General features: G+C 42.1%; 1 protein-coding gene across 13 annotated transcripts in view; it reads left to right on the top strand.

The window, feature by feature from the left end:
* Nucleotides 1-13,833, top strand: part of TMEM229B (transmembrane protein 229B) — a 40,521-nt gene that overhangs the window by 21,425 nt on the left and 5,263 nt on the right. Inside the window, exons 1-2 of one of the 13 annotated variants that reach the window (XM_090141158.1) lie at nt 6,794-6,823; nt 9,653-9,783. The exons of 10 other annotated variants lie outside the window; for them this stretch is intronic. The gene's annotated coding sequence lies outside the window, so the exon portion shown is untranslated. Of the gene's footprint in view, nt 1-2,005; nt 2,114-6,770; nt 6,824-9,652; nt 9,784-13,833 lie in introns of those variants that run through there. 2 more of the 13 variants (XM_090141157.1, XM_090141169.1) reach the window with 2 other exon arrangements.

The following is a 13,833-nucleotide window of genomic DNA, read 5'->3' as shown; positions in this document are numbered from 1 at the left end:
AATCCCAGCCTGGGTTTGGAGAGTGCTTTTTGAAAGAAGTGGAGTAAGTGTTCTGGTGGAAGTCTGCCCAGCTAGGTGGAGAGGTGGGGCCTTTCACAGAGTGGCTCTGAAGGAAGAAAGTATTCTTCCTGAGGCAGGTAAAAAGTGTTTGTCTTCCTGTGATCTGGATAGAAGTGTGGAGATTGGAAAAAATAGTTTTTTTTTTTTTGTTTTTTTGTTTTTTTTGTTTTTTTTGTTTTAAATCAGATAAGGAAGCAGACAAACAGAGCAGGAGGTGGATGTGTGGTTTCCATAGTGATGTAACTGTGGAAGCTTTTGCATGCTGAGCTTTGCCTCACTGTAATCACACTTAAAGGCTATGAGTATTCAACTCTTCTGCCAGGGGAATGTAAATGTATGAACACAGAAATGGGAAAAATGCAACTGCATGGCCAGGAATATGTGGATGTTGGGAAGCTTGATTTTTGTCATGGCTTGTTTCTCCTTTATCTGTTGTTCTGTGCTGAGTCAACACACGTGACAGTACTGTCATAATACCACAGTTCTTGCTGTACCAGTCTATGATATGCTGACTTGTATCCTCAGTTTTCTTCTCATCTCTACACGCACACATTCCATAACACTGATAGCTGTCGCTCTGTTCACCCACACCAATTTCAAACAGGTACTGATTGAGAAACATGTTCCAAACTCTTTCAACATACCAACTGATCAGAGCACCACCCTCTGCAGCTGGGGGGAAGGTACTTCATGTTGCTCCTAACCATCACTTCAGCTGTTGCTGTAGGCTGTGGAAATGAACTGCATGTGACATTAAACTGTGGTTTATTTGGGAATTTTTGAAGTGCTATTGAAAAAAAAAAAAAAAGACCTTTTGGGGATTTTTTTTTTTTTTTTGCATTTGGAGAGAGATGGTTATGAGCTTAAGTGGCTGAATTTGAAAGCATTCAAAAAAAAAAAAGATGGGGTGCCACATTTTTCAGCATCTCAGCTGATGGATTATCAGCAGGTCATAGAGGCAGATAAAAGAACATATCTGTGTGCAAATGCTAGATGTACACATCTGACAACTAGACACACACCAATCCTGCATACCCACAAGCACAGCGTAGTCTTCATGAGTCACAGGCATCTGTGCCTCCTTTGCTTCCTCTTTTAATGGCATTGCTGGATGCTTCTCAAGCTCTTCCTCTGAAAAAAGTCACTTACCTTGGGCATTTGTTTTGCTTGTCTAATGGATGTAATGGGTCATCTGTTCTCTTTATAGAAAGGAATGTTAATTATTTTCAGAAGGCTAATTAGGTTGCTAATGAGAAGCTCTACTACAGTAAAATTTCCTTTAATTACTCACTCTTAAGTGCTGTACAGAAGAGAAGAAGCTTATTGAACACGCTGTTAAATATGAATGTGTGAATCCACTCAGAGATGCACCTCCAGGCACCCTGGAATAAAAAAATGCCTTGGTGAACTCCAGCATCCATGTGACACAGATGACTGAGTAGCCGAGGGTGATGCTGGAGCCTCCCAGTCCTGCAGACTTTCTGACTCTATCTGGATCCAGTGCTGCTGCAAGTGGCTGATTGCAGTTGCTCTCCGTCTTCCACTGGTTGCTGGATGGCTTTTGGCAGTATCAGTAACCAACTGTGCAACCTGCCAAACCTATCTGTAGCTAAGTGCAGTTCTTGTGGCAGCCAGAGGCACAGGAAGGTGGGGTGATAAATCCACAGCTGTATCTCAGAGCACTGTGAACCTCAGCAAAACAGAGGTTTCATGAGTCCTTTGTTACTGTGCTGTACTATTTAGCCACTCATGTCTCTCTTGTAGCCACTGCATTTTTGGGCTTGCATCAGTTTGCACGTTGTTTTGTAAGGCAGCACAGCTTTAAGACAACCAATCCATGTGTTCACTTTGGCAGTGACTTAGGAATATCATTTTACTTCTCCATTTGAGACCTGGGTGCTACTCACTTATCTAACTTTTTTTCTTTCCCCATCCTTCATTGTAGAAATCTCAATGGCTCTTAGAATTGATCTGGAAGAGCTACGGTATTCCAGATTTAGCTGTACCTCCAGAATGAGAGACGTTGGGGTAGATCTCCAGTATCTCCTGATTTGTAAGTGCTGAGCCTTCATGCAGCATCACGTCTTTGCAGCGTTCTCTGAATGTGTAGTCCAATTCCTGAGGCTTCATCCCAGCCTTCTAACACCTCTGCCACTTGATTTCTCCTATGCTCTCAGTCAGACTCCCGGAGTCCTTTGTGTGCCATAGCTCTGTCAGGAGGGGAACAGTAGTCTTTTGAAAGGGGACACGTCCTGGCAGCAGCAGGAGCTCCCTGTGCCTGTATGCTGATCATCGCAGAGCCTGTCACAGAATGAAGGGAGGTTCTGCCAGTGTTGTGGCTGCAGTGTAGAACTTTGTATGTTATAATGTGCTGGCAGTGTCTAAATTCAGATGACTGGGAGTGATCTAAGGCCTAAAGTGAGAAATAGCTCAGAAAACTGTTGTCAGCGTAAGGTTTTAGAAGTCACCCTCCAATTCTAAAGTGCTTTCAGGTACAGATGTACTCTGTTCTGTGCTACACATGCACTTGTTTAACAGTTGCTTTTACATATGCAATGTGTAAGTTAACTTTGTATATTGTTACAGCTATGGGAACTCTGAGAAACAAGTGAAGCAAGCTGGTTAGGTGCAGGATAGGTTCTAAGTTAGAACAGGTTTAAGCACAAGGAGCACACTTGAAAAGTGCCTTGATAGCCATTCTAAACACTGCCTCACTAGATGCTGCTGTGCAAAGTCGTGGCACTAGCACCGGTTGTCACGAGTGCAGTGTGACAGGTCTATTGTTGTATGGACTGACACTAGTCATATAATGGAAGCACATTCAGTCTGATTTAGCCATGATAGGTGATAAGAACTTAAATTCTTACTCATCCTACCAACAGTGTATGCTCAGATACCTGCTGACTGACATAGATGTCCTGGCACACTGCTGGGTATAAGTACCTCTTGAGAGGAATGGACAGGGTGACCAGTGTGTGCCCCAGGGCTGCCAACAGCAGATGTGTGATTGAAATGACAGCTCTTAAGCATTTTACATAAGCAGAGACAACATATGCTGCTGCTCTGGTCCCATTTGCTTTGGATCATCTGATGCTCTGTTTGTTGAACACATGTTAAAGATGATTTTAAAGGAATTTAGGTATGCTTTTTGTTTTGGAGAGGTTTTTTTTTTTTTCTTTCTTATGTTTTTGGTGGCTGATGTGAGCAGGATTACACTGAAGAATTCTGTATTATTCTTATCACAAGATCATTCCCAACACACAGAGGAGAGCTGTCCCTTTGCCCAGAGGCATGAGGTACCTATTGTTGCCCCAAGGAAAATAAGGTAAAGAAAAAAATCTTCCTGTTTGATAAGAAACATTATCCTAATTAACTTTGGGTATTTAACTGGGGTAAATAAATGATGATTCTACAAGCTTCAAGTGCCTGTAGGGAGGTATTGGGAAGGTGCAGGAATAGTATCCTGATGGTACCAGTGTGCAGACTCCACTTTTGTTTCCAGTATGTCCACCTCTGGCTGCCATCATAGCTTGAGTTGGCTGCTAGTGAGAGGCTGCAGAGACAAAGTTTGTAGCCAAGGTACCTGGAAGTGCCTGAAGTTCTTGGGTTCATTCTGGTCTGTATGTGGTGAGAGGGAAAGTTTATATGAAATTCAAAAGCTGGTAAAATTGTCATGCAAATAATTTGTCAGAATTATGTTCTGTTATAGCAATGGTGTAAAGCAGGTGACTGGAGCCTGAATTTTAAGGAACAGGCCCCTATTAAAGGTTCTTTTCAGTTAATATTAACTGAGAGCCCTGTGCCTGCACAAAGGAGAGGTCAACTCCTCACTGCTAAACTAACAACTGTGTCTCCTAAATAACATGTGGGTTTTTTTTGTTTTTTTTTTTTTTAGAGTATGTCTTTATCTTTTATCTTCAGGAAATTGCAAAATAAAAGCTGAAAACATAAGTCAGGTGTTAGGGGCACTCCAAACAAAGAGCTGAACAGAAAGTCCCAAACAGAAAATAGTCTGGCTCTGGAAAAGCCTTGCTCTGCTATGGAGCCAGTGATGGGTTGCCAGCTGGGCAGGATGCTTCTGTCATCTCTGGCCAAGGCCATTCTGTCTGAACACAAAGGGACAATTACACAGTAGCTGGATGAAGCATTAGGTTACAGCAGAATAAAATGAAGTCAGGTGAATTGCTGTTCAGTGACAAGGTAGGGACCACACCATGGGCCTCCGGAGGGGCAGTTTGCCTCCATTTTGCCCTCCTGCTGCACTGTGATGTGGCCATGGTGTTTTTCTTTTCTGGGTGTGCTCCCCAGGCCCCAGGGGGAAACTAAGTCCTTCCTACCAGGTGCAGAGCACAATAAGCTTCCTCTGGCAATGTCACAGAAATTAAGGGACAGCTTGGTCATTGAGAGAAACTGGTTATGGGAGGTATTAAGAAAGAATTGAACTCTGTGGGTGGGAAGCAGTGATCTGACCACTTCCTCTTACACATATGAGTGGAATGTAAATATCTCTGTGGAGTGCAGCCTGGTAGGGAGCATCTTTTCTCATCTTGCAGCTGACAGCATCCTGTACATCACAGGATTTGGTCATTAGGCTTCGTGAAACTTTCAGGATTCTACTCTTGGGAACTGGGTGAGGTATTTTCTACTCAGAACTCCTTTTCCTTCAAAGATCAAGAGCAATAGGGTTTCCTAAGGAGTGGTAATATGTTTGACAGCAGCTGATGCTGGTGAGGTGCTAGAGCAGGGGTGAACAGTAAAATTCAGGTACTCAGGCTGTGTTTGGGCTTGGAGCTATTTGTTGTGTCAGGTTTCTGTCTCTGATCTGATCAAAGTAATAAGATCAAAAAGTTACTGAAAATATGGCTGGGTCTGCAGTAGGTCTGATCCTCTCTGGCACAAGCATCAAGCATCTTGCCTGTGGAGCCCAGCAGTGAAGACTAGCCACGTGCATTGCAGAGCTGAATACCAGGCAGACACTGGCTGCCAATTGATCCTCCATACTCATGTTCCTGTGTGTTCTGGAGGGCCCTGTATGCCCATCAAAGTGTTTTTGTGAGTGCAGTTCGGTATTAGTGAAAGGTAGTGACTGGACTGTTTAGAAATTCTGAGACTGAGAATGTGAGCTTTATCTGTTATACATCAATATGAGAGGCAAGTAAATGAATACAGAGTCAACTGGTGTCTGGTCTCTCTTCTGACATGGCCAAGGTTCCTGGCTAATTAGTGCCTGTGGTTGGATTATGAAAAAGCTTTGTCAATCATTTGAAATATAAGAAAACGTAAGAGCTTTGTGTCTTGGAACATCTTATTTTTGAAGCCCAAATAGCAAAATAAATAGGATTCTAGTTTTTAAATCTCAGACTTCCTGCAGCAGCAGGGAATTAAGAAAGATGATGTGGTTTGACATGTTGTTTTAGGTACAGACTGTTTGTCTGTGTGTGTTTGTACAGGCCTTTGTTACTTGAATTTACTGATACCTGGTCCATCATTTCCTGTGATGGAAATACTAGGGGGGGTGAAGTATTCTGACACAAGCTGGGATGCAAGGAACTCATCTGTCTTAACAAACTTCTACTCTAGAAAGGTGTTTTTTCCCTCCTTTCTTCCATTTCATCCTTAGTATTGGCATCTGGGACAGGCAGATGCAAGGCAGGATCTGGCATTTGGCAATTTCAGTTGTGATGTGTGCTGCTATCCCAGGGCTGAGGCTGCAGGAGATTATGACAAAAGCCCCCTCCTGCTGCTGATCTTTCTGCTGGGCATTAGACAAATGATAGCCATGCCCCACTGCAGCGCCAGGTTAGTGGAGATGGGATTTAAACAATTGACTTCTCTGTTTCATAAGGCCAAAGCAGGTCAGTGCACACAGTCTGGCTATACTTGGTCATTTTCTGTTCTTCCTGCATACAGCAGCTTCTTCAGACAGAAGGGAATGCTGAACTAGAGAAGCACAGAATAATCTCCCGCCTGCAGAGCAGAGCAGAACTTTTCTGAAACAGTGTCTAACAGCAAGGGAAACTGTTCTGGAGTCTGTTGACTTGAGGTTGGTAGTCAGAAGTAGGGTGAAACATGTATGCAGATTTTATCTCATCACTGTAGCAGCTGTGAAGAGCTATGGATCTTCATTATTGTCTGTGTAGGTGAGGTTAGTGGTTATGGAACAAGTGATTTCACTTTCCCAAAATCTGGCCCCTGCAAGGACTCTGCTTATAATACACTTGAAAATTTTTTTTCTGTGTGTGCACTCTTCCTCGTTTCCTTCAATTCTAAAATTGTCCTGAGTCTTTCCAACTGTCTTCTTTTCAGACAGATTCTCAATGCAAAGTTCTTATGAAGTTTTTTTCCCATGTTATTTCACTGAATCACTGAATGGCTTACGTTGTGGGAGACCTTAAAGATCATCTATTTCCAACCTTTCCCCTCTGGGCAGGGTTGCCAACCACTAGATTGGGCACTAGATCAGTTTGCCCAGAGCCCCATCCAATCTGGTCTTGAACACTTCCAGGGATGAGGCATCCACAACTTCTCACCAGTTTTCTCTCCCTTTCTATGCTTTGACTCCTTGGTCTTAAAGGAGACAACACAAATATGGTAGCAGTTTGAAGCAAGAAAATTGTTCTGCCTTTTTATTGTGGCAGCTGTGTGTATGAACTCAAATCCAAATCTCCCTTTGTGTGTTGACCTTTTGTGTCTGTGCCATCTTTCTCCAGCTGAGAGAGGAAGATATTTTCTGTGTGAATTGGCAACCGATAGGAGTGAAGAGGTGAGTATTATTTTTACCTCCTTGCTGAGTTTAGGATTAGAGTTAGTAGTTCTTAAGGATTTTCTGTTGTAAGGTAGAGGCTTTACTAAGGTGGAGGCTTAATTCCTTTCTCAGATGTTTATCAAGTAAGCAGTATTTACATGACATAGTTAATTTCAAGTAGTTCCAAGGAAAATGTTTGTTAGGTACTATTCAGTAGACATGGTTTAGAATTCTTCTGAAGACTAAATGTGTACATCAGAACCGGGATAAGGGACGAATACGAGTAGGCTTTCAGCACACATCACAGCCACAAATTGCCAGATCTTCAAAGCAAAGGTATTGCATTATTTGATGATTTGGGCCACTCAGATAATGAAATCTATGAATGATTAATTCCTGGACTTGTCATACAGCAGTGTTGAAAGCATCCCTGTGCACATACTTCTTATAAACGTGTCATCTGTCTTATTTCAAGAACCCAAAGGCTTATACTGATGTTGACTAATAAATATAGGCTATTTTTCAGAATGCTGAACTGCATCAGAGTGTTGAATCCGTTCACTGGTTTTATCAGGAAGACCATTCAATAAAGCACGGTCATCTGGGCATGCTGCAGTCAAAAAAGGAAATCTGAAAGAAAGATGTAGATCTAACATTAAATGTATCTGCTTTCATACGGGATGTGCAAAGGATGGAACTGGGCATTCCCTGTGGAGCTGTGATATGTGGTTGGCAGGCTGCAGGCAAGAATCCTGAATCTAGCATTTTTATATATCTGTACATTTGTAGGTAGATTTAAAAATTGTGTAAGCATAGTGGGTTGATTTGCTTTAATTAAAACAAATCAAGATATTTGTGGTTCAGTTCCAATTAGAGCATGAGAGAACAGTTCAGGTCTGTGATTTGGGAGTGAGGCAGTAAGAAGCTCAAAAAGAACTGGAAAAGAACCAAGGTGAGGTCAGCTGCAGATGGAAGAGAGGCAGGGCATCCTTCTGACCCAGCTCCCTGGCTCACAAGCTGGAGTTTGTGAAGCTGCAGCTGGGAGCACACATTTCTGCCTGGAAGAATGGTACTGGGAAACATTTCTGGGACTGTGCCTTCATGAGGTGAGTGACTTGAAAAGGAGGTAAATGTAGGCTGAGGCAGTAAGGGCCAATGCTGAGTTAAGAAACTGATACCTAAAGAGGTAAGAGGTTTCTCTGAATAGCAGGAAAAAGCAGATGGCCAGTTCCACATGAAGCACAAATGTTGAGTTACTCTTTTATTTGAAAAAGGCTGTGAGTGCTTGGCCTACCACTTCTTGGAAGGTTGATGATTTCAGTTAGATTTTCCAGTGGGAAGGTGCCACCTTCTTGAGGCACAAAGCACATAATCAGATGGATGATTTTGATCTGAGAAGAAATATGAACCAGTGAATTTGAAGTTTGTGACAAATCTGTTTCTTCATTGTTACAAAAGAAAAAAATGGCAAGAGTGTGTAAGAAGTGAAGATGGTATGTATGTAGTTGTAACCCAGATAGAAAGAATCATAGAATCATTAAGGTTGGAAAAGGCCACTGAGGTCATCTAGTCCAACCATCATCCCACCCCCACCATGCCCACTAACCATGTCCCTCAGTGCCATGTCCACCTGGTTCCTGAACATCTGCAGTGATGGTGTCTCCACCATCTCCCTGGGCAGCCTGTGCCAGTGCCCAACCACTCTTTCTCAGAAGAAATTTTTCCTAATATCCAACCTGAAGATAACAAGCTTCCTGATACTTTGAGGAAATAACAGCGCTGAAAATGTAAGCATTCTTTTTGCAAAGATGTAAATGGCAACTACTCAATGCAGCAGGGGGTATGTCTGCTGTGTAGGAATTTGGCCCTAGAACCTAAGACTTTGGTTTTTTTTCAATTTCTTATTAAGGACAGAGAAATTTGAGTAGTCTGTGAAGACAAATATCCTCAGTGATAGCACTTACAGGCTGCTTGCAGCTCTTTCTGAACTGAGCTAAACCTGAACAGTAGAGGATAAAACTCACTGCTAATTTTTCTGTTGCAATCAACAGACTTCAAGAAGTTTTCTTCTCTCTTTCCCCTTTTGATGACAGTCTAAGATCCCATTTCTGCAGGTGCTTGAAAACGTTCTCTCTTCTATTTCATCTATCTCATGCAGCACTTTCTGCCTGTGAGGCTTGAATCTATCTCAGCATAAGCCCGGATGCTGCATGTCTTCATGGTTTGCAGCAGATGCTGTTCCTCTCAGGTGAGGAGTGGCCACAGCTGCTTACTGTGAGTGCTTACGCTGCCCAGTTACCCACTACCATCACTTGAATAGTAGGGATTTATAAAGGTTTGTGTGCTGGAGAAGAGTAATATAAGGAGAATGAAATAGTTTTTTGCAGCTGTGTATGTAGTAAGAATTTTTTGAGGCTGCTCTCTTCTGCAGTGAAAGAAGTACCAGACTTCTGAAATGCTGCATTTAGTTTTTCCTGCAGCAAACCAGGAGACACTGCCTCGGATCTGCCAGTAGTTCTAATGTTTGGAGTTTTTTTGGTCTTTTTACACACACAGTTTCTCTTCACAGTTTTAGGTGACTTGGATTATCTCACGGTATTAGCAGGCAAGGATTTTACATACTTTTACTTCGGTGCCTTGATCACAAGATTCTTTTCTGCCAAGCTTCATTTTCAATGCGAAGTGAGTTTGAATTTCTTGATGTTCTAATTGCCAAACCTGGCTTTCTTCCACTGCATACTGATTCTGGCTTGTAAGTGAAGAATGTTCTGAAGAGCTGGGCTAAGTGCTTGTTTGTTAGGACTGGTATTGATCTCTGAGTTGTCTAAATCAATTTATTATTGTGAGGTTGTTCATCAGGAGTGGACTGGTGTGTATGCTTTTCATTTTGCTTTGGAAAGAAGACGAGAGGGGCATTTACTAAGAAGAAAAAGAAAACTCTAAAAGAAGAGCTGCCTTAGATTTCCTTAAGAAATCATGTAAGTTAGGCAATACGCCTTGACCTTAATGTTTTTTTCTCCTTTGTGTTTGCTGGCTCTTTAGTGGCAAAGGAAATGATATTGGCTGTGGCTGTAAATTCTCAGCATGTTCTTAGGATATATTCTCTCTCCATTCATCACTCTGTTTTGGTTGCTTTTCCTTGTAAGCCATGATGTGCGTTATGTTCTCTGAATGTCAGATTTGCTTCAGTCAGCTAATGCAACATGTTAAGTCCAAGCTTTCAAAAACAGCCGTGAATTTTGATTGCTACTGTGTGAGCACACCATTAGAAGTGCATGTCCCTGGCCCCAAGCAGTGAGCTGACAGCTGCCCACCAGGAGCTACCAATGCTCAGTCCTGAAGTTACGGACTGTAAACTTGCAGCAGCTTTGGAAAAATCATTTCTGGAACTCAGTTCTGCCCTCACTGCAGAGAACAAAGTAAACTTGGGCTACTATTAAGACTAAAAAACCTCTGCAGGCTGATAAATGCTCTGTCCACTCCTACAGCTGTGCCCTGGCTTCCAAGTCTTCTGTGTGCTGGGGCTTTGGTGGACATTTTCCTGTAGTGCCAGTGCATGCCCTGAGGACTCAGGGAAGCTTTTTCACATGGAAGGGTGTCAGGTGGGCAGTGTTCTAGCTAGATAGGGACATGATTTTGCCCGAAAGATTTGGACAGACTCAGTTATAATAATTCTAGATGTTGAGTGTGATCTCAGCCATTTTTCACAAATTGGCCTTGTGAGCATGCTACTTGCTTGACTCTCAAGGACCTTTTTGTCTGGAACATAGGAAGCGTTCCACTTGATCACTGGAAGTGAAGAGCTGCTGCCTTAGCTTGCTCTCAGGTTAGGGTGGTTGCTGTGGGAAAGGTCCATTCCAGTAACACGAGGCAATGCCTGGTGCAGGGCATGGCAAGTCTCAGCTTCCTGAGTTTCTTTACCATTCAAGAGATCACATTTGTCAGAAAAATCTTTAAACTAGTAATGCCTTCTTGTTTTCTATTTGTTCCTTGAAAAGCTCCCTACAAAGAAACCCCCATCTTTCTCCTCATTATGAAATGGTGCCTTCTGGGCATCCCACATAGGCATTACTGGTAACAGCTACACTTCCCCATCCCTTTGGCTTAGTCTGGTAATTGGATTCATTTAATCTTCTTTTGTCGTCATTCCTTTTTACTGAATCCCAGTTCTCGTTGGAACAGATTTGAAAGATAGGCAGGGATCAGAGGCTGCCAGCAGGTATAGAATACACTGGGTGAAGGAACCAGAAGATGATGTACCTTGTAAGGAGAAGCTAGAAACAAAAAATGAGGGAAAAAAAACAGAAAATTGTCTTTCTTCCTTGCCAGACCTCAGAAGAGTGGAGACAACATATATCCCAATGGAGTTGGAGTCCAGAGAGAGAGAGAGAAGGAACAAAAACAGATCAATATATTCAGAAGTGACCAAAATCCCAGAGCTCCAGATCCATCCTGAAAGTGCTAAGAGTAAGGAAGGGCCATCAGCTCTGTCAAGACACATGTGTCTGTAGCTCTCTCTTAGCACTCATTATGAGGTTTGATTAATCGATTTGCTGGAACTGTTCCACACTTCAGAAGAGCTAAAATTCTATTTTCTGGGATGCAGTTAATTGAGGCTCTCAGTTACCTGAAGGATGACTATCTCCTCAGACTTATGACTTCAGTGCATAAGTACTGCTGAGACTTTGCTGCATAAATCTTTAAACACTAATGAACTAATGTCTTGGGGCCAAATCCAGCACTAGTGTTCTGTAAATCTTTACTCCTAATGATCTGTGTGAGATTTATACAAAAACATTGAAGATAGATACAGTTGCAGCACATTGATGTTGTCCCTGGTTGCACAGGCATTCTGATTTGGTGCTTACTCAGAGGGACAGAAAAAAATGAGAGGAAGAGATATGCATTTAAAAAGGTATTGCCCCTAAAATGTGCGTTGCTTTTTATCAACGTATTCTTGTTGACCTACTCTTTAGGTAAAGAGTACTCTTCATTAAAGCAAAAAGGCTTTGTTTGATTCTCCCAGCCTTAATGAATAGCATAGTATCTTCAAAGATGTCCTAGTGAAAATCATTGATAAATTCATTAAGAACAGTTACTTTTATGTAAATACCACTTGGTAAGAAGGAGCATATCATAAGCAGAAGGGTTTATAATAAGGGAGTGGCAGGTGCCACTGTTTCAGAGTTGTCCACTCACAGTTGTCTCATTTGGAGAAAGGGGGAAAAGATGGGCAACTGTAAGGGAGGATGGAAGTCTTCCTCTCGCACAAAGGGTCTTGCACTGATATTTACATCCTTTCTGCTTATGTGGCCTCATGCATCAGGTTTATCTGCATCTTGCTCACCCTAAGGAATGATGCATATCCCATTTGGAGTTGATATACTGAAGTGTGGAAATATCATCTTAGTGCTGTCACAATATTCTTTTCTTATAGCCCTAAACCAGATTTCTGCCCTAATCTTCTCAACCAGGTCCCTGTAGAGAATCACAGCCCTTCACAGTCTTCCCCTGCTTGATCTGTCCTTCCTTGTTGTAGGCAGAAGAGCTCTTGGCCTCTATGTTACCTGCACAGGCAGCATGTTCCTCTAAGGCATGTTCCTATAAGGTTTCCATAGACTTCCCATTTTTCTTGTAATTCTATCATCAAGTTGGAAAAGAAGGTCCTACTCGAGAAAAACACAGTGCTTCTGTAATGTTTTTGCTCAGACTTTATTAATAACATTGCATTTTGAGTGAACCATTTCTCTAGCTGCTTGAAATATAATTTTCTGGTGGAGGATACTTCCATCATGTTGAGCTGCTGTCAATGTGCAATCTCCATGACTTGCTCTGCTGAGACAATTGCATGGATGGCAGCTGTGTTTCTTGTTTTCTGGAACCTGCTGCTCATCCCACTAGAGCTACCTCGCTGATGAATGCCATTTGTTTTTCTCACGGGACTGAACAACTATCATGTACTCAGAGTTTTTTAATTTGTATTACTGTCACTCCATTAAAAGTCTTGTATCACCAAGATCAATTATCTATTTCAAGCTTTTCATAAATTTGCATCAGTTACGGTCTTGGCCCTCTGTCTGGATGCTTCTGCCACTAACAGCCTGCAATTACTTTGAACATGGTTCCTTGGGCATTAACTGCTATCCAGTAAGACAGCACTGTTTTCCCTCATTTCCCTTTTAAGACTGTCTTTCTCTGTATAATCTGCCAAGCATGAGCCACTTTGGTATGGCTGGGAGACAAATTACAAATTACTTTTGTAATTGCTCAAGCAACTTGTCACCATGACGCTGTGCAATCCGCAACTTGTACAAGGATGTAGCTTCTTGTATTCACTCTTGGCATTGTCCATTCTGTTGCATTTTTTAACGTGTACTTTGGTGTTACCTTGAATTGAATGTCGTACAGGAGGAGCTGCATTGACTGAAGGACTTATTGCCTAGCACAATGGAACCAAATTACATTTGGGCTGCCCCAGTTCAGCATCTGCCCTGTCTACAGGTGCTTTTCATCAGCAGGCAGTCTGTGAGGATTGTCCTTCAAGGACATCAAGAGCAAGTAGTTCTCATCAAGCTTGTGCTGACTTGGCACCTGACAGTTGAAGGGAAGTGGTGAGACACTTTGACGCTTTACTTCTTGCAGTTACAATGAAAGGCTTGGAATTCATAGTACATCAGTGGTAGTTATAAATGGTTTTGTTTGTACTGTAGAAATTGTCTTAGTCCTGGTTTCAGTTCAGCTATTAACCAAAAATTTCAGTGTCAAGAATTGATACTTTGCAAAGTCTTTCACCCACAAGTTCAAAATGTGGTATTGACCCATATCTGTAGCATTTGATGATAGTTCAGTACCATATGTGAAACAGATTGTGCTGTTAGGAAAAGAGTTTTTGTTCATCCACATCACGTGAGCTGACAAGACTATGGTTGTTTATAGATGACTACTTAAGAGAGGAGTGAATTTATGGATACAGTTCTGTCCTTTCCACTTTCAATATTCCCCATTGGTTTTCATTGCTAAGAAACATA

Source organism: Phasianus colchicus, chromosome 5 (genome assembly GCF_987193195.1).
Source record: "Phasianus colchicus chromosome 5, bPhaCol1.hap1.1, whole genome shotgun sequence".
NCBI classification, from domain to species: Eukaryota; Metazoa; Chordata; class Aves; order Galliformes; family Phasianidae; genus Phasianus; species Phasianus colchicus.
The sequence above is the reverse complement of the archived record's forward strand: the minus strand, read 5'-3'. Positions and strand labels throughout refer to the sequence as shown.